The sequence below is a fragment of the Parasteatoda tepidariorum genome, chromosome 3 (genome assembly GCF_043381705.1).
Source record: "Parasteatoda tepidariorum isolate YZ-2023 chromosome 3, CAS_Ptep_4.0, whole genome shotgun sequence".
Taxonomy (NCBI): domain Eukaryota; kingdom Metazoa; phylum Arthropoda; class Arachnida; order Araneae; family Theridiidae; genus Parasteatoda; species Parasteatoda tepidariorum.
The window spans coordinates 78,499,112-78,520,021 of record NC_092206.1 but is presented as its reverse complement, the minus strand read 5'-3'; the positions used below and the strand labels follow the sequence as shown (position 1 = coordinate 78,520,021).

The following is a 20,910-nucleotide window of genomic DNA, read 5'->3' as shown; positions in this document are numbered from 1 at the left end:
CTTTTTGTACAGAAAATTAGTTTGAATTTTTATTCAAGAATGTTATTTGAACCAAAATGTAGAGTTAAAAACTTCATAAAGTTTACAAAACAGTCAACAGGCACCATTTGCTACAAATAGTTAAAAAAATAATAGAGGGCACCCAATAAAGGAGCTTGTTCAATAATAGCAACCACACATTAGCTTGGATAATATTCCTGGTCATTTTGAAAACAATTTTCGTTATGCGGAGTTTTTGGAACACGTAGAATTCCACTGAAACATAATTGTCACGTTTTAGATTGCATGCGATTGTTATCGAAATACAATTTCCACGAAATAGATTTTATCTATTTTTCGTGTAGTTCTTCTTAAAACTTCTTTATCAGTTATTTTAATCATGAAATTACTAGATTTTGTCGTATCGGTGTATCAATATAAAAGGAAAGAATTGTACTTATTGAATACTTATTTAGTATCTGCACAGTTTAGAAAAGCGAAAAATATGACTTTTAATAAAGTAGTTCTCTTACTCGTTTTACTTGTCCTGCTAGTCCAATCACGTAAGTAATTTTCTATTCAAATTTTCCTTCCAGTTATTTGATATCATAATCTTTTAACCGATGTCAAATGGCAATAGTCTTTTAAGAAGCATAAGCAATATGCATAGTGCTCAAAATATAAAAGTGAACAAATTAAAAACTTTTGCACAGATTCATAAAAGAATGGAAATTAATTACACCGTTAGAAATGTTTCGAAAAAATGGTTAAATAACAATTCATTATATTGTTATTTTACCATCTTCAACTTAAACAGTCAACCGTAAAAAGGTGGCGTTTAAAATTTTTTCCGAAAAAAAAAAACGTTTGCTGACAGTTTTTATTAAATACAGTTAAATAACCAGAATTTTAATTTCGTCAGCAACGCTTCACCTTATGCAGCCATTTGGATTTTGCACCTAGGATTTTGAATTGGTTTTGCCTACTTTAGCCAAGAGAATTAATTTGTCATTCTTATGACTGGTTGAGCATGTCCTAGAATCCCAGCATTGACACAACTTTATTTCCTTTATTTTTTTTAACACATAGGAAGTTTCCAGTATCTTGCACTCCTAAATTGGTAACTCTGAAACATTACAGTACGAAAGCTCATTAACGCGCTGATGGGAGCAGCAAAAACCTGTTTTGTAAAAAAAGTATAGTATTTTTCATCTTTCGCGATTGAAAATAGCAACTTTAGGTAAACTAATTCCATCACATTCCATGGTTTACGTGACAGAACACAATTCATCCACAACCTAATGCCAATGTCTGTTGAATAAATCTTAACATCAACTAAGTCAAATTAAATTTGCTTTTTACGATTTTGAAGTCATGCCTGCTGAAAATGGTTACAAAACTGTAGTTTAACATTTACAATTTTTAAAAAATGCTGTTTGTGAATATTTTATACAATTGAAGTTTTCCTAACTTTATGCTTAATTTGATGTTCAATATGCATGAGATTTCTTTACCGTAATTTTAGATTGAAAATTCCAAGACTATAGGGCACATATTAAAAAAAAGAGAAGCACAGTAACAACCGAATTTGATTGTTCAAAGGGCTATATTTAAAAATACAAATTTATTAGTGCATATGATCTTTTAAATAACGAATGCAGAGAAAAGTTGTACTTTCTCTAAACAAACGTAATTTTTTTTTAAAAAGATTTCGAGCCTGTGCCTAAACAATCTTCCCCTCACATTAATTGCAATATTTTCTCATATTCTGCAATATGAAGAATATGTTTAAAATAATGTCTTTTTTTTAAATATTTATGTTCAAAATCATATTTTTTTGAATTTTGAATGATCAGTCATCCACCTATTATAAATTAACTACGTTTTTGCTAGTTTGGCAAATCTAAATAAGGATAATAAATAAAAATCTAAAATAATTAAAATATTCTTAAATAAATAAATATTCCAAAATAGAGAAATACTTATTTAGATTTCAATTTCTTGATGGGAAGCCAAAACTAAAAATAGTTCCATATATTCAATCATTAATTATGAATCAACTCAGTGAACTCAATTTCACACATTCCTCATAAAACGGTAATGTAATTGATTTTTTTTTATTCCAACTTCCTTATAGGATCCCAAAATTTTAAATTATTCTTTTGTTTTATCAGACATCAATATGAATAAACATAACGAAGGTTTATCCCTTTCGATGTCCTCAAAATTGAAAGAAAGTAAAATCTTTTCCTAAAATTTTAACTTCCTTATTGGATTCCAAAATTTGAAATGATTCTTTCGATCATTTTTATTCACTCATCCATCAAACCCCTATATATACAGTGGTGGCCAAAGGTGAGGACATTTTTTGAAATTTTCATGTTTTTCAACTTTGTGTGCTTGTAGAATATATTAATTTTCATTTAAATACAAACGTTTACATATCAAATTGAAAGTAATTTAATGTAGAATTTAATAATAAATGCAGTATTACAATATCTGTATTACAAAAAAAGTTATGCAACTAATAGTAAGATCATTCTTAGATTTTTATTTTCCTAAAGTGATACTTACACAATCAATACTTAGTAGGATAACCCTTATTTTTTAAGACAGGTTCACAGCGTCTTTTCATCGAGTGAACGAGTGTGTGGAGTTTATCTTTCGTAATCACATGGTGCCAAGAATCAATTATAGCTTCACTTAGCTGTCTTCTATTGGATGGACGTTTTTTTCGTACAAGAATTTTCAAACGTCGCCACAAATTTTCAATTGGATTGAGATCAGAGCTGTTTCCTGGCCATGGTAATATATCTATGCCTTTATTTTGAAACCATGCTTTGCATACTTTTGCTGTGTGGCATGGAGCTGAATCCTGCTGAAAAATAAATGGTGCGTTGTTGGGGAAGAGATCCCTGATGGAAGGTATCAATTTTGGTTTCAGGATAATTTCGATGTATTTTTTGGAATTCAGGATGAACCGATACCTACCGAACCTACCGATAGAAAAATTAAACGGCTATGCCTTCAAGATAGAAAAATTTCATCAGATGCCATTAGATGTGAAATGAATGCAGCGGGTATTGCAGTAAGTTCAAGAACAATAAGAAGAAGGTTTTCGGGATTTGGACTACAAGCAAGAATTACAAGGAAAGTACCATATTTAAATCAAAAGCAACGCAAAAAACGAGTTAATTGGGCAAAAGAACACATTAAATGGTCAGAAAATCAATAGAAGCAAGTAATCTGGAGAGATGAGAGTAAAATATTGCTCTTTGGTAGTGATGGTAGAAAATACGTGAGGCGTAGAGTAGGGGAAGCACTTCATCCTGATTGCATTGAAGCAACTACAAAAAATCCAACAAATGTCATGATTTGGGCATGTATGTCTGCAGATGGTGTGGGCCGAATTCAAGTGATTGATGGCATACTGAATACCAAAAAATATTTCGAAACTGCCCTGAAACCAAAATTGATACCTTCCATCAGGAACCTCTTCCCCAACCGCTCACCATTTATTTTTCAGCAGGATTCAGCTCCAAGCCACACAGCAAAAGTATGCAAAGCATAGTTTCAAAATAAAGGCGTAGATATATTACCATGGCCAGGAAACGGTCCTGATCTCAATCCAATTGAAAATTTGTGGCTGCGCTAGAAAATTCCTGTACGAAAAAAAACGTCCCTCCAATAAAAGACAACTTATTGAAGCTATAATTGATTCTAGGCACCATGTGATTACGAAAGATGAATTGCAAACACTCGTTCACTTGATGAAAAGACGCTGTGAAGCTGTCTTAAATAAGGGTTATCCTACTAGGTATTGATTGTGGAAGTATCACTTTAAAAAATGCAAATTAAAGCTAGATCTGACTATTAGTTGCATAACGTTCTTTGTAATACAGATATTGTAATACTGTATTTATTACTAAATTCTACATTAAATTATCTTCAATTTGATGCGTAAACGTTTGTATTTAAGTGAAAATTAAAATATTCTACAAGAACACAAAGTTGAAAAACATGAAACTTTAAAAAAATGTCCACACCTTTGGCCACCACTGTATATCCGCTATGNTATATATATATATATGATAAAATTGTTTTTGATTTTTACATCCTTATATCCTTATTTATTTAAAGATTAATTATTTGCAGAGGCTGATGAAGGTTCAGGTAGGTGTCTTGTAGTAATAAATCAAAATGTGCCGCACAGTTTCTTATATGACAACAAAAAAATCATTCAAATTGACAATCCTATGCAGGGATAATTTTTCAAACGAGTTTATTAAATTTATCTGAATTTAAAAAATAAATATAGAATAACAAAACTTCGTCAAAAACCTTTGGACTTTAAGTCTACATTTGTCTGCTGCTATGGAAGCATGAGAAAAACTAATTCCAGCTGGAAATTCCGTAACTTGCTTAATCCAAATTAATGCGAAACATTAACATACACCCATTAACGTTAACCTCTTGCCTGTTTATATGGAATTGATGGGATGAACAGTTAAATAAGACTTGTAAACAAAAATTGCAATCGTATACTTGTATTTATTTACTCATATCGTGTTCAAATACAGGTAAGTAAGGTTTTATCCCCTATATGTTTTTTCTCGCTAAATCGAATGAAAACAAATACAAATAAAACGAATTAAAATTTCTGAAGTTGCAGTTTTTTTATAGAATGCACTATATTTTAAATTTTAACTATGATGAAGAAATTCCTCGTAATTTCTAAGCTATGCTATTATCTAATCATGCAAAATTACTAGGGAAAATGTACCTTGCATGCTTCAAGAGCAATGTAAAAAGTAAAGTGATTTTAACTTTTAAACTATTCAATCAAATTAATCTTGTAGAGTATTATTCAATTTTGGTTCCAAAAAAATCACTGGGAATATCGCCTCATTAGCTTGTTTGGAAGGATTTCAATTGTTCCCGTCAAATGTGAGAAACGCACAGCAGTGAGTAAGAGAGTTTCAGATATCATTTACAGTGACATAACAAAGCATTCTGCCAAAAAAGAAGATACATTTAGTGAAGAAACACCATTTTATTTTACCACGTTTATATAAACTTGCCTTCGTGTATGTCTGTCCGGGTGGAATTTTGTAATCGATTTTAAACTAACTTCCCGACTAGCTACAAACTTCAAATTTGGCACATAGTTCAGAATTGGATGACAATGCATGAAAATGAAGAGAAAAAAGACATACAAAGTAAAATTAAATTAAAATTTAAAAAAAATAATTATTTTCGAGATTGTCTTTTGTTGTCGATTCCATTATCTCAAATTAGTATTACGTGTCAGGTGAAAAGATTTTTATTGTCGGAGTATTTTTATTGGCTGAAAAATCACGTGGCAGGATCCAGTTTTTCCTCATTCATTTCCAGATTGTTTTGGTTGTCATCAGCATAAAACTAATGAAAGTCGTAAAGGTATTGTAGGTATCAAATTCTTTTCCCTATTGTATCCCTAATTTAAAATAAAAGTTCTATTATTTTAGTAGTGGTCTTGTAGTAGTCTTGACTACTCTTGACTCAGAAAAATAATCTAAATAAAAATATATAGATTTTTAAAAACCACGTTTTTTGTAGTGAAGAATAATAATTGAAAAGTAATAATTTAAATAAAATATAAAATAAAAATTAAAAAAAATTATAATTTAAAATAAAAAAATTCAAAGTAAAAAATATTTTTAAATACCACCTTTTTGTAGTGGAGAATAATAATTTTTAAAAAAAATTGAAAAACGAAAAACGTGGGACGCATGAAATACATAACAGTACATATACACATTTTCTTACTCATACAGATGCACAGTCACATATACATTCACATACATATGCATATACACAAACATACTCCGCATCCACATTCAGATACAATTGCAATTACAGATATACATACACATATTCTCAAGAGCACACATACAAACACTAATATAACATTACTGTTATGTACTTCATGCGCCCCACGTTTTTCGTTTTTCAATTTTTTTAATTATTATTCTCCACTATAAAAATGTGGTTTTTAAAAATATTTTTTACTTTGAATTTTTTTTAATGCTTCATTTACTGAACTAAGATCTATATCACGGAAGCCTCGTCAGGTACGGGTTAGCTAATCTCCCGCGTGAAGTCGATTGCAGGTATCTAATTTAACAGTATCCAAAAATTGATTCAGCTTGATAATAAATCCAATCCTCTACCCTCTCGCGACGTCTGACACAAATACGTGCCAGCATGAAACGTTATCAATCGAGGAAAAAAGATAAAGCTGATTACTATACTAATTCGTTATCAGTTTCATTGAAGCCGGGGTTACAATATTTTGATTTATTTAAGTCATGACAAACGCAGTTCAAAAAAAATTATATAGCTTACTTTTGAAAAAATATTGATCATATATGTGATCAGACTAACAATGATTAAAGTAAAACCAAAATGAATCTGTCAAATCAGCAATGCTTGCATTTAAGCTGCAGCTCTTTTATGAATTGATCAGCCTCAAGGTGTAAAAGCTGTATTATTAGCACGAAGGGCACAAGCATGTGATTAATATACAAATATATCTATGCTGCACAACAAAAATGAATTCAAGTGTTCATTGACACTAGTACTAAGAATCACGGATTGTTCTCATGCTGCGGTTAAGAGCATGTAGAATAAAAATGTGCAATAATTTCAGCCAATTCCTTCTCGAACATTAATATTGTTTTTTTTTCTATAAACTAGAAGTTTGAAATGTTTTATATTATATATTTTTGGATATTTTATTCATTTGTAGATAGTATCATATTAAAAGTATTAATCGTTCTTATATCATTACATTTTGATCCTTATCCTTATTACATTAAAACAAAACGTATTAATGCTAATTATTGCAACATGTGTCATAACTCTGGCTCCTGGAGAAACTGAACTTTTGTTGACCTTGGAATACATAGCTAATAATACTCGCAGAAAATAAAGCGCAAAATTAAATACATCTATTTTGCATTCGAATGAATTGAATTTCAGGCTTTATTGCAATATGAGATCTACCTGCAGAGTTCCTAAGGGGATGAATAGGTGCCTCAACTATAAAGACAGCAATACTTAACCATAAAAACCGTAAGTAGTATAGCATAAACGTGGCAGTGGCAATTACCTTTTAAAACATGAATGTACGGGTAGTATCAATGGGGAAGTTGTATTAAAACAACTATTAAAGGAACAATTATTTATTTAACAAATATTTAACCTATTGGGTTAATAACGAATTTTAATTCGTCATTAGCAAGACAAATATAGTTAAAGATGAACTGAGTACTTAAGTTTGGCAACAATGTTTAAAGGTTTTTATCTGTGGTACAATTTTAAAATAATTGACTTATTAAAAATAATTTTGTTTTCTTATTTTAATTTTTATCTTTCATTATAAATAATTTTTCAGACTTTTTTAAGCGGAGTAAGTAGTTGCAGTTTCTTAATCACCATATTTTGCAAATTTGTTTTAAATATTGACTGTTTTTTTAATATTTTGTCAAATTAACTTTGAATAAAAGATGCAAAAGAAGATTAAAAAAAAAATGTTACAAAAGGCGTTCCTGTTAATTTCGCAGAGTCGGTAACTTTTTCTCAGTAAGTAACTCAGTAAGAATATTTCAAAATATTTTTCTATTTTCGAAATTTAAACCGTCCATGACTACTCATTAGTAAGAGCTATTATCTCTCTTCAAACTGAGCCACGGCAGCTCTTTAGTTATGAAGAAATTTTCAAGTTATGAAAATTTAGTCATGAAGAAAGATCTCATTGATATCATATTTGAATACAAAAACGATTTAAACTATCTTGGCTTTATCAGAATGTCTGGCAATTCAACTTACCAATATATATATATATATATACAAGTTTAGGACAAAAAATAGGAATACCTGTGAAAGAGTGGATTCGTCCTTCGACCCTCTAATAACCGGTAAGCACTTGTCGCAAGAGTGTGCCACTTAGTGGTGATGAAAGGAAAGGTATCAGTCTAGCATTTGGCTGTGTGAGAGTTGCATGAGAAAAGAGATTATGTCCGCCCTCTCTGACCTTAAAAGATGCATGATAATCCGAGCTTGCCTTGCTGGAGCGTCCATGTCCAGAAAATCAAATTTTGTGGATGTTTAAAGGACCACTGTATCAAGGACTCTGTTGGCATGCACAAAGTTGGGTAAGGTGTCTTCTGTCAAGCACAAGAGCTTCAGTAAGTCGAAGGTGTCGGACCGTGATAGACGGGTGTTGAAGAGGATTTTCGCTCGAAAAAGCAAGTCTTCACTGCCGTTGATAACGTCCGAGATGAATACCCACCTTCAGAACCCAGTATCTATGAAAACTATTCAACGGGAGTTGCATGCCGCTAACATTCATGGCAGAGTAGCTATTCCAAAACCGCTAGTTTCAGCGCGGAATGCTTTCAAGAGACTACAGTGGTGCCTGCACCAACTAATTTAACTAATATTTTCCTTTTTCATTGAATTGCTTCTTGTGATTTTGACTTCTTGACCGGGAACGTTCAAAATCTGGATTTTTGCATCTTCAAATGTTGCTCTTGATGGACGAATACAGCTTAACTTCGAAATTTGTACTTGCAATGACTTGATTCGCACTAAAAGGACCGGAACGATGACATCGCTCCTGAGTAGCCATTTTCTCTACTCTCAAAACGGGATTTTTTCAGTGGCGTCATCAATTTTGGAAACAACCAGGAATCGCAGGGAACCAGGTCTGGGAAGTAGGGAGGTTGGTGAATGGTTGTAATTCCATGTTTGGCTAAGAAAGTGTGAATCAATTGGGAAGAATGCTCAGGGACGTTGTCGTGATGCAAGTGCCTGTTGTTAGCCGTCCACTTCGCCAGTTGTTCATCGGTGGAACCACTCCTAAATTTGTATTACACCCATCGCTTCTTCTCCAAACACCTGTTGAATCTTACGAATTGTTTGGCTTTGAGAATCACCAAGCTTTTGACAAAATTTGATGCAGTATCTTTGCTCAATTCGCTCAGTCATCTTGTGAGAAAACTAAATCCGACGAACACTACGAACAGCACCTTACTTGGCGTCCACCATCCAGCGACTTGCACAAGGGAACGCGGTGAAAAAATTCAAACACGTGCATTAAGGTTCTTCCTTCCACCGTGCACTGCTACGCCGCCTTAGAATCACTACTTTGTGAGGGAAAAATTAAGGTCGGATACTTTCCAGACAGGCCTCGTATTTCCAGTTTTTCAATCTAAGATGACGGAATTTTTACACTTACTTTGTTTAGCTCCTGTTTGCTATCCGTGTTTTTTTCCTTATCGCAATCATCTGCAAGCGCCATTTTAAGGGTCACCAGATTGTCGGACAATTATGTTACGTCGTATCAGAGTGTTAAATAGATAACTTCCTATGATAGCAAGTGACAATTTAATAAAATAACTTATACTTAAATATTTACAGCTTGCTTATTATCAATAAATGGAATACAATTTTTATCACAACAAAAGAATTGCATTCATGCTTTCGTGAAAAAATACATAATATATAACTATAAAAATATTAGATATATAAAACGAAAATACGAAGAAAGTACTTGAAGAAATAAAAAGCAAAACCGAAAACGTGGAAGAAAAATTACTAAAGTAATACATTTATTTTAAAAAATCTTTTAAAATTTAAATAAAATTTAAAAAGCTATAAAAAATAACAAATATGTATAATCTTGTTGTCATTTCACACTATTATATCCTCAAACTATAGTGCTTTCTAATACTGTATTGATATTGCCAAAGAAAAATATATCAATAAAATAATGTGAGGAGTGCCAAAATATTGATACAAAAGTAAAACATAATAAGCAAAATACACTAAAATATAAGAAAATACAGAATAAAAGAAAAATTCAAAATGAAACACGGATAGCAACATATAAAGCTAGAGCAGACGCACAATTACTTTCTGATAACTTATAAAAACGATTTAAAAATATTTTCGTCGTTAGTTTGCGTAGTTAGATTACAAAATATAAAATTAAGGCGTTAAATGGAGGATAGTGTTTAACAGTTAGGGATTTTATTTCGCGTTAAGCTTTATTTACTGCTCATAAGCTGCAAGTACATTGAACACATAATATAAAATAAGAAGAGAAAATAATGCAAAAAAGTAAAAGAAAAAAAAGAATTTGTATAAAAGAGGAAGAATAAAAAATAAAAGATTAAAAAAAACTAAAATAAAATTGCTCGGTAAACTTCAGAAAAAGTTTCAATGAAAATATATATTCTTGTCATCAACTCACATGATTACACCGGAAAAAATATTTCTATCTAATATTGTATTAAAAGAAACAAAGCAAAATATATCAATTCAATACTACCAGTACAATAGTAATGGACATCATCAAAAAGTAAGATTGATTCGTCAGCATAATTTCATCAAGTAAAAGTTTAATATAAATTCAAGCAGAAGCTAAAATAAAACAAAATATGGACCATATAAAGGGAGAAGAGCGAAAGATGTTATGTACTTATGAATAGCTTACCAAAGTAATTAAAAATTATTTTCGTAATTAAGTTATCATATTACAAAATAGGAAATTAGAAAGCTGTTTGATTCACAAACAGGAGGTAGTCGGACATATTTTAAAGACTCGTTCATACTGAAGTCAAGAACAGCATTTGCTTCATACCTTTCATTTGATTGGCCTAAAAACTGGAGTTGCGTAAAGTAACATATTATACTGAATAATTCAAAATAATTTTTCACTAAATAATGCTTCAATTTTAGATCAAACATTTTTATAGAAATTATAACATTTATTGTATAATATTTATGTTTTAATTGTATATTGGAGAAGCTTGTAGATTACGTATGAAATTTAAAATTGTTTAATATGTAGAGACATAATGTTAATTTTTGGTTGCAACAAGATTTGACAGAATTGGATTTCCACATGAAAAAATATTAATTTAGATAACTTAAAATTTTTAGATAAATAAAAGTTTTAGATAACTGAAAATATAAGTAACCACCATTAATTTCAATATGCAATTGCCTTGATGATTTTATATGGATTTTAATTAAGTTTATTGAATAAATGTTGCTGTTAACCAAACTTTGAAAAAGTATGTCTGTTTGTTTGTTCAATAAAATAATATTGCTCCAAATTCTTTTTAATTTTTTTATTTATTAAACTAAAATACAGAGATTCCAACTGCTCCGAAAACGTCAAAATAATTTTAAAATTGATAAATAACTTCAAATTAAAATTTGTAAATATTTGATAAATCTTGCTCACTTTTTAATACGTTCAGCATGACTAAGCTGAAATAAAGAGGAGAATTTTATAAGTCTCCGAATTATTTAAAAATAGCGGTGGATAATGACCTAATAAATTGAATTTATTAAGCAAATAATCACAATTAATAAAATACCACTCGAAAATATTAGTTCGTTGTCCGGAGCACGTTGGCATCTCTGAAAATAGTAAATAAATAAGCATTTTTTTAAAAGATTGGTATTCCACGCTTTTAGATTAACTTAAAATCATATTTTTTTATCGTAGACATCAACAATGCGGATATTTTTTCCATTTTTCAAGATATTAAAATGAATATTATCGTCATGATAATGGTGCAATATTTATTTCTAGTGATAAATATTATTTTAAAAAAATATAGAATAAATTTAGGATTGATGGTTATTGTATTTTGTGGAAATAAATATACTAAGAATTGAGATTCAAGAATTGTTTAAGCATATTTTAAATTATCATACACGCAATCAACACATTTTGTGTCAACAACTATGAAATATTGATCACAAAACTTTCTAGGAAATAAAGTAAAAAGAGCATTCTTAGCAAAATATATTGTATTTTTTTAATCCATCACTTTCAAAAAATAAAACTTTATCAGATCTTTTTTCAATAGTTTTCAAAATTCGTAAGAGTTTCATGGAACCACTGAGTGCAGCTAATAATTTTTATCAAGTCATAATTTTTTGATGTGGTACTGTTTTCTTCTCCACCACATCTAGCACGCTGATAGTGATCCAATTCTGAGTCTATAGAATTGGGTAATTTTTATAAGATACTGCGGAGTAGGTTATAGGAGTTTATTGGATTTTATGTTAAATGTTTAATATCGGAATCAAATATGCATGCATTTCTACTTTTCTTATAAATTTAAAAATAATTTTCTTATAAATTTATTTATTTTTGTCAACATTTCAGATATCTTTAAAGAACGTAAGCTATGTTATAAATGCATTTTTTTAAACTATTTTTGATCTCTTGAATAAATATTTTGGATTTGTCTGATGTTTTTGCTTGATTAAATTATGATAACGTACCTCATTGTTTGGTGTTTCTCATAATATTATAATGATGATTCTGCTTCGTCTTTATGAATGAAATATCAGATAACACTAATTTTGGGGATATAATAAAGGGGATTGGAGACGAGATAATATATATTTTCTATGCAAATGCTTTTAATTAAAATAATGTTTGTCTCAGTTTTTGATTGTTGATATTTACAAGGATTTTGATGTCTATTTTGCTTAAAACGAATCATTGAAGATACCATTTTTAATTACGCAACAAATTTAATGAAACAAAAAAAATACATAAAGTAAAAATCAGGAGCATAATATCTTTACACGAGCACAACCTATGGACTCTTCCACCAATCTAAAAATAAAGAGAAAGCGTTCTTGTTCCCTTTAGAAGGTCCTCCCAGTCACGAAATTGATATTTTCCTTTATATAGCTCCGAATTTCACTTTTACATCTTTTGGAGAAGCACTTGACTTCTCAAGAAAATGAAGTGTCTAATTGAAAATGCTAGAGAGAAAAAAAATATATACGTTGAAAAAAATAACTGATAACTATTTACAAAGTTGTACATTTTCAGCACAGATTATTACATTCTAAACATTTATATAAAGAAACTATATGCATTATGCTTATATTAATTCACAAGACAGGTAATCTTGACGAGGCATCTGCGTTGCATGTGCTCTACCTTTCCCTCGTGCATTTTTAACATTTTGCCTCTGGAATACTAAGGCCCACTTTGTCAGCTCTGCACTATATTTCAAATAAGTGACCAGGTCATGATCGGAAATGTTTTTAATTTGTGAATTAAATATTCAGTTTTTTTTGCCTTTTGATAACTTTTAACTAAAAAATGCAATTGTCATTTCTTTTCCGTGTTAATCAGTTTATGATAAACAGGCTCCAGATGCAGTTGTACAAGCGCCAGTAAATAGTTGAATTGGTCACTCCATATTGGCATTTCAGTTAACATTTCTTTGAGTGTAGAAAACGACTGTTCGGCTAAGTCTTCAAAAGGGATATTGTTTGATTCTCGTTTTCGTTTTTCATGGTAAGGTTGGTCAAAGGTAAGATTATATCTGCAAAATTCAGAATATAATCTCTATAATAGCTAGCCAAACAAAGAAGACTTGACTTCCTTATCATGTGCTAAGATCAACTGCACAAATAAGGCATGAGCTCTTTTAAATTTCTCCCAAGTGGTTCATTGCAATCAACACTTCGAACCTCGAAGGAATTTTGATGATGAACAATTGGCTGTATGAGTATACGTTTTCTATAATTTAGAAATTTTTTAAAAAATCAGATCTATCCTAGAATCAGAAATTTTTTTTTAAAAAAATGACAAGATAAGGAAAAGATATAATCTTGTCATGAACTCAAGCAATTATATCCAGAAAACTGAGTGCTTTCGAACATTGTATAAATATAACCTAATTAATTAAAACACATTACAATAAGTTAAAGATCACCCAAAAAAGTGAAAATATATAAAAATGAGCAAACAAAAAATTCAAAACAAAGCAATCACGAAAAAAAATATAATAAAAAAATACGATATAGAACTTACATTTTATTAATATAAATTATTTAATATATAAAGCGAACAGCGTATCCAAATGTATGTACACTTACCATCGTTTTTTAAAATGATTTAAAATATTTCCGTAATAANAAAATTCAAAACAAAGCAATCACGAAAAAAAATATAATAAAAAAATACGATATAAAACTTACATTTTATTAATATAAATTATTTAATATATAAAACGAACAGCGTATCCAAATGTATGTACACTTACCATCGTTTTTTAAAATGATTTAAAATATTTCCGTAATAATCTTGCCAGGTCAGAAAATATGAAATTAGAAGCGTAAATAGGGAATGATTGGACAACTTACGGCATGTTCTTACAGAAGTAGAGATACGCTTTTGATTTATTAGTTACAATGGATTGACCCGTATCTGGATGGACCCGAATCTGAATATGAGCAAGTTATTCATAATTTACAGGATAATTTAAAGTTTAAAAGTGACATGGTAGAAATTTAATTAAAAAAATTTAATATTCATGTGATTCAATTTTAAAAAGTTTTATATTGAATATTTTGGAAAAAACTATTAGCATTTTGCGAAAAAAATAATTTTTTATTTAAAAAAAATTCTTTAGTAAATATTGGAAAAATTTTAGTCGCATATTTGCTAGATGATATTGAATTTATTAAAAATAAACTAATTACATGGCATTCTAATATTTCTAAAAACAGCAATTTAAATACCATTTTTAATCAAATGAATAGAATTAAAAGAATTTGTAGTCATGTCAATTGATTTAAAAGACAAAAAGACGAACTCTTGCAAAATTTAATTAAAAACAATTAATTTCCAAGTAATGTTAATAAATTCTATGTAAAATCGTTAAGTTAAATGTAAGTTATAATTAAAATTTTCTCTGTTAACTAAATTTATGTTTTTACCTAGCGCAAATCCAATTCGGGCATATCAGTTTCAAAATATCTTCCATTATTTCACAAAGAATTGTTTTAAAGATAGTTTTTTTCTCTAATTGTTAATAATTTCGCTAAAAATATCAATTATTGTTTTTCCTTATTAATATTAAAATCAAAATTCATCCTTATTAATGTTAAAGTTTCGCAATTAAAAGTCAACCTTATTAATATAAAATTTTATAATTAAAATTCAACTTTATTAATTCTTAACTTTAATTATCCAGTATAATATGAAAACCTTGTACGCATCCAAACTCGAGCCTACCCAAAGAAACTAAAAAATAAATGCTTTGTACTTCACTAAGATCTTGTCAAAAGTTGATGCCATCATTCTGAATTTATGCATCCATTATTATATTCTGTTATCTGACAAACTTTTTTCTGATACATTTTAAACATTTTTGACAAACGCCGTTAAATGTAAGTACATCTGTACTTGCTGTTCGCTTTAGATATAAAATTTTGAGTTTAATTCTGCATTTTCTTGAAGTTTTTTTTTTTTTTTTTTTTTTAAAGTTCATTCTTTTTAATCTATTGTTCTATTTTGAATTTTTTGCCTCATTTTGCATTTTTTGCTTAACAAGTTTTACCTTCCTTCAAAGTTGAACTGTCTCCTCAAACTATTGTTTTGATATATTTTGCTTAGTTTGGCTATATTAATACAATATTAGAAAACACTCGTTTTTTTTTAAAAATTATTAGAAAGCATTCATAAATAATAACGTAAGCTGATGACGAGATTATATCTTTTCATATATAAATAAATATTCGATACGTATATACCTAAATGTAGTTCAAAATGTAGAGAAAACATGGAAAAATTGTGCTATATATATTTTGTTTCATTCTTCTCGTTATTTTTAATTTAAATTAAGTTCTTCTTTCTATAAAAATAAAAGTATTTTTTTTTATTTCATCTATATTTTCCTTTATCAATTATATTTGTAGTTTCGGAACGTTTGGGTAAGTAACTATGATTTCAATTGCATACATGTCATTTATGGCAATTTACTTTTTCGTTTAGTCCTAAATTATCATTTTTAGCAATAATGCATTGAACATTTTGTACAAAAAAACAAACAAATAAGGATAGAATGGATTGTTTTGATAATTTATTTGTAAAATCACAAAAACTGAATATCTTATTATGGGATCATTTTGCATGGCCTAAAAAAGAACATTATGGCCACTTGCAGGTGCTTGGTAATAATTTTTATTGTTTGAAAATAATAAAAATTACTTCCCAATGTAATAATTGATACAGTTGGTAGTAATTTCAATGAAAAATAACCTTTTTTCTTAGATCTAAATAACTGTAAATAAGTGCAAATTAGGAAAGTTATTTTTTTCAAGTGAGCCGTGTTTGAAAAATTTTAACTTTTTACGATCATAAAGATTCCTGTGTTTCATACTGTATTCCATAACCATAATTTAGCATTTTTCTCTTATTTTAACCTAATTTAAGTTTTAATTAAAAGAGTTTGAAAAATAAGTTAAACAAAAATTCTGCTTCAAAGGGTTAAGGTCAAAGTTACCGATATAATGATTCATTGTTGATGTGATTTTTCTGAAAGTCTAAGTGAATCAACAAATTTTGATTTTTCTTGTTATTCTAACTTTTAAAATCATTTAAATATTCATTTCTTATTATTTATTATTCATATAAATTTCATTTTAAATTTTTGCTGGTACACATCTATTTTGCATTTTTTATGACTACTTAATCCCTCAGATGAGGCATATGCGTAATCACTCCTATGGTTAGAGGGACAGGTTCCTCAAAAATTAACACTTTCACGAATAATGGCAAGGAGTTGATGGATTAAACTATAATTTTCTGAAAAAAGTTGTATTTTGAAGATGTTGAAATATATTTGGTTTGCGAAAAAATAAATTCATGAAACTTTTATGCAAACATTATAAATTTTTAAAAGTTTATGATAAACATAATTTTATTCATTTGTAAATGAATCTTATAAATCATCAAAGAATAGTTAGTTGAAAAAATTCTTTATCAGCGATCGCGATAGAGTTCAGATCTAGTAATGCTAAAAACCAATCACTGTGATTGGAAAACTAAATTGATTGTAACAAAAACTTTTCTTTTAAATTAAAAGTGAAAAAGAAAGAAATATAAATGATTAAAATATAAGCTTTTGGGTCATAAAATTCAACATTCTCTAATATATAGGTGTTAAATAAATCATAAAACAAGCGAACCCTGAGAACCATTCTACTAAAAAAGTAACACATTTAACAGTTTTTACAAAGTCCATTGCCCTTAGACACATATTACATGCTTTTTAATGTTCAGAAAAACAGCAAATATGGCAGTTGATGTAGTCTAGAAGACGAAAAAAAACCTCAAACGGAAATTTAAGAGTAAATAATTATTTTTACAGGCGCTTAAAATTTTTGTTTAAAAAAGAAATTTAAAGCATTATTTTTGTTTTTAGGTGTAGCTTTATAACGCAAATGAGGCATCCTAGAATTTAATTCAGATACTAATGGTAAGTTGTTGTTGTAGTTAATTTACGTCGCACTGGAGCTGCTCGATGGGCTATTGGCAACGGTGTGGGAAGCACCCCTGAGGATGATCCGAAGACATGCCATCACAATTTTGATCCTCTGCAGAGGGGATGGCACCCCTGCTTCGGTAGCCCGACGACCTGCACGCGAAGTCGAGCACTTTACGGTAGAACAGTTTAACGAGGACCAATACCGCACTCTCTCGGTCCCTACGCAGACTGATCCAAGTGGTCACCCACCCGCACAATGACCGTAGCCTGTGATGCTTTACTTCGGTGATCTGCTGGGAACCGTGTCTTAACGATCAGTCCACTGCGGGACTTATAACAATTTACTTTTTCGTTTGGTCATTAATTATCCTTGTCCCGCAGTAGACTGACTGATCGTTAAGAAAAATTTCCCAGTGGATCATCGAAGTCAAACATCACTAGCTGTGGTTAATTATGCTGATTTATCAAAACAATTTTTAAAAAAATGGTTGACTTTGAAAAATTCTAGTATAATAAAAAATTAACCAGGAATTATTTTTTTTAATCAGCAAACACTAGACGTACAGTGCTTAAAAAAAAAACGTTCTAAATAACTTTTGTTCTTATTATCAAATCTTCAAATACTAAGACTTATTCTTAATAGTTCGAGGAGTTGATGTCTAACATGCTAATTAATTAATTCATATCATAATTTGACTTCCGAACACAACCCGAAAACATACTTTCTCTGATTATACACACCCTTTTTTGACCAATTTGTTTTTCCGACTATCATCAATCATCACATAGGGGGTTGCCACAAGCTTGGAAATTTGGTCCTAATTGTTTAGTTAGGAGAGTGGTCCAATGTTTTGATGCTTTAATGTTAATTTCCTTTTTGCGCATTTCGCCTTACCTTGAGAAATTTTCACCCATTAAAAAATTTATTTATCCAAATATAATTCGAGGCAAAGCTAATTTTGGAAACAATTTAAAATCATCTTTTATTTTATTTATTAATTGCTAAAAAATAGCGTTTTTTGTCTAATACAAAAAATACAATTTTATAGAATGTTAATCGAGTTTTTTTGTTCAAATTTTAAATTGGACACAAAATTACATTCCTCAAAATGATGTAAAAATTTTTATACATTACAATTAAAAAAAAATTCGTCTATTATCAAATAAAGTCTGAAAAAATAATAAATATTTATGAATAATATAATTTTTGCCTGGAATTATATTTGGATAACCGAATTATCTCGAGTGTAATTTTTTTTCAATTTGTTTAAAAAATTCTAGAGATAAGACAAAACACGCAAAAAGAAAAATTAACCTTACCCAGTAAGTTAGGAAAGCAAATTTCCAAATTCAAATATATCTTGAGTATTGGGAGTTTTACTGAAGGCAGAAATTGTATTAAAGTAAGGGTGCTCTTTTTCCCTTTTGAAAATTCAATAAAGTTCACTTGCACCATTGTTAAACTAAGTTATTCCTTATTGTGTCACCCATCACCCCAATATGACCCTCAATTATTTAACTCAATAAGAGTTCAATTATTATTTAACTCCATTGTATTATTTTTTATCATAAATTAGAAATTATTTTTTCAACAATGTTATGAAAATAAATCTGATTTGTTTACAAAAATTGCTTTTTTTTTCAACTTTACAGGTTGAAGCGGTACCATACAGTGAGCATCTGTGTGTCTACCAATCCTTCTCTTGTCTTGATGCAAATAAATATTTGTAGTTTGTCTTGGTATTAAATTTTTTTTCTTACTTAAATTTTCGAAACTTGCGAAAATTTTTCAGAAATATTTTAAAGGTATTATAATATTTTTTCTTTATCAAAATAATATAATTTAAAAAGGCATCAGGAACTTCAGTTTGTTTTCTCTGCATTTATTTCGTTCCAAAGGAGATTTTATTAATTTTTGTTGGACAATTTTCTCATAATTAACAAATTTAAAACACGAGGGAAAATGTAATGAGCTTCCACTTTAAAATTAGATCATATATTAATGCGACACATTTTTCCTTTTACAACTCAAGGAAAAAATGCAAATGGTCCAAACAATTTCAGCACAATGTCGCGAGAAGAGACAATACAAATAATAGATGATAACTACTAGCTAGATAGATGATTTTATCGTATCCTTTTATAATTTTTAATTGAATTTACGAGGATTTTTAAAATCATTTGGTTATTTGTTGTATCTTGTTCCTAAAAATATTTAGATAGCATAAATTTTTTAGAATGTGGGGTGTTATAATATATTAATATATAATAACTTAAGGCATATTTTCAGCCCACCGCTTTTAATATTGTAAATGCTGTTCAAATTCAATTTTTTAAGCTAAATAATTTGCTTAAGCTTATTGTTGCAGATATTTTATATTTGTTTAAAAAAATTCGTTCATTTTATAGAAATGAGTGATTGGGGAAATACGATATTTTACTTTTTTTTTAACGACAAGCATTATTTTAATTACTATGGTTAGTTAATAAACTTATGGTTAATAATATAATAATCATACCATGGTTAGTTAATAACCTTCTTGTTTGCATAGAAAACATATTTTTATTCTCTGCTACAACTGACTTCCATATAAAAAAATGCATTGCATGTTTGAATGTAGTTAAAGGGTATTTAAGAATGTTGTTAATACCTATTATTAAAACGTTATTTTAAATTTAAAAAAGAGAACTTATGATAAAAAATTACTCTGTGCTTCTTAATGAAAGTTGTACAGTAATTATTAAATTGTTCATTTTTAAGTAATTCATGAATTTCATTTGAATCTTCTTCTTCTTCATTAAGTGTCAGCCCAGGATGGCGCCTGGCCTTCCTCAGAAACAAGTACCAAGCTGCCCTTTTCTTGGTCAAACTCTTCCACTCTATTGCTTTGAGAACTCTTAAATCTTTATCTAAGCAATTGATCCTCCGGATTATTAGTTTTCCCCTTTTTCGGGCTCCAACTTGTTTTGCATCGAAAATTTTTATGGTGGTCCGGTCATTATTTATTCTAATCAGGTGGGTTTATTTGAATATTCAGGACAATAGTATTAGAATTTAGATTCATATACGAATATGAGGAAGCAACGAAATGCACGACTAAACGTGTAGTTTTATTTCCACAACTTAGTCTCCTTGTAATAAAGTGTCATTGAATATTTTTATTGTAAAAAAAAAAGATTTACATAAGGGAGCTTTTTCACATATTACGAAAATGTCATGGAAAATAATATTGGAATTTTTAAGCGACGCAATATTCGTCATTTCCGTGTTAACTAAAGTTATTCACAAAGTCTGCTTTTCTTCACAAAATAAAAATAAATATTAAATAAATACATTAACAAAAATTATATTGTTTTCAAAAATTTAAAAATTTACCATACTTCGATGCTGCTATGTAGACCAGTAACATGCAAATTTATCTTTGACTTCTTTTTCTCCTGTTATTTTAAAATAATCACCATAATTAAAATACATAGATAGAAGCATAAATTAAAAGAAGTTCTCTTATTTTAAAAATAGTATGAACTAAGAATCCTAATTCATTGAAGAAAATAAATATAT

The 20,910-nt window shown here is 29.0% G+C and overlaps 1 long non-coding RNA gene across 1 annotated transcript; it reads left to right on the top strand.

Annotated features, from left to right (window-relative positions):
• The first annotated feature begins 405 nt into the window (after positions 1–405).
• On the top strand, positions 406–19,096 carry LOC107453745 (uncharacterized). The gene is made up of 6 exons (XR_011636446.1): positions 406–542; positions 4,135–4,152; positions 7,418–7,432; positions 15,778–15,792; positions 17,286–17,339; positions 19,002–19,096. It is a non-coding gene; the product is annotated as an uncharacterized lncRNA (long non-coding RNA).
• Positions 19,097–20,910: the final 1,814 nt, after the last annotated feature.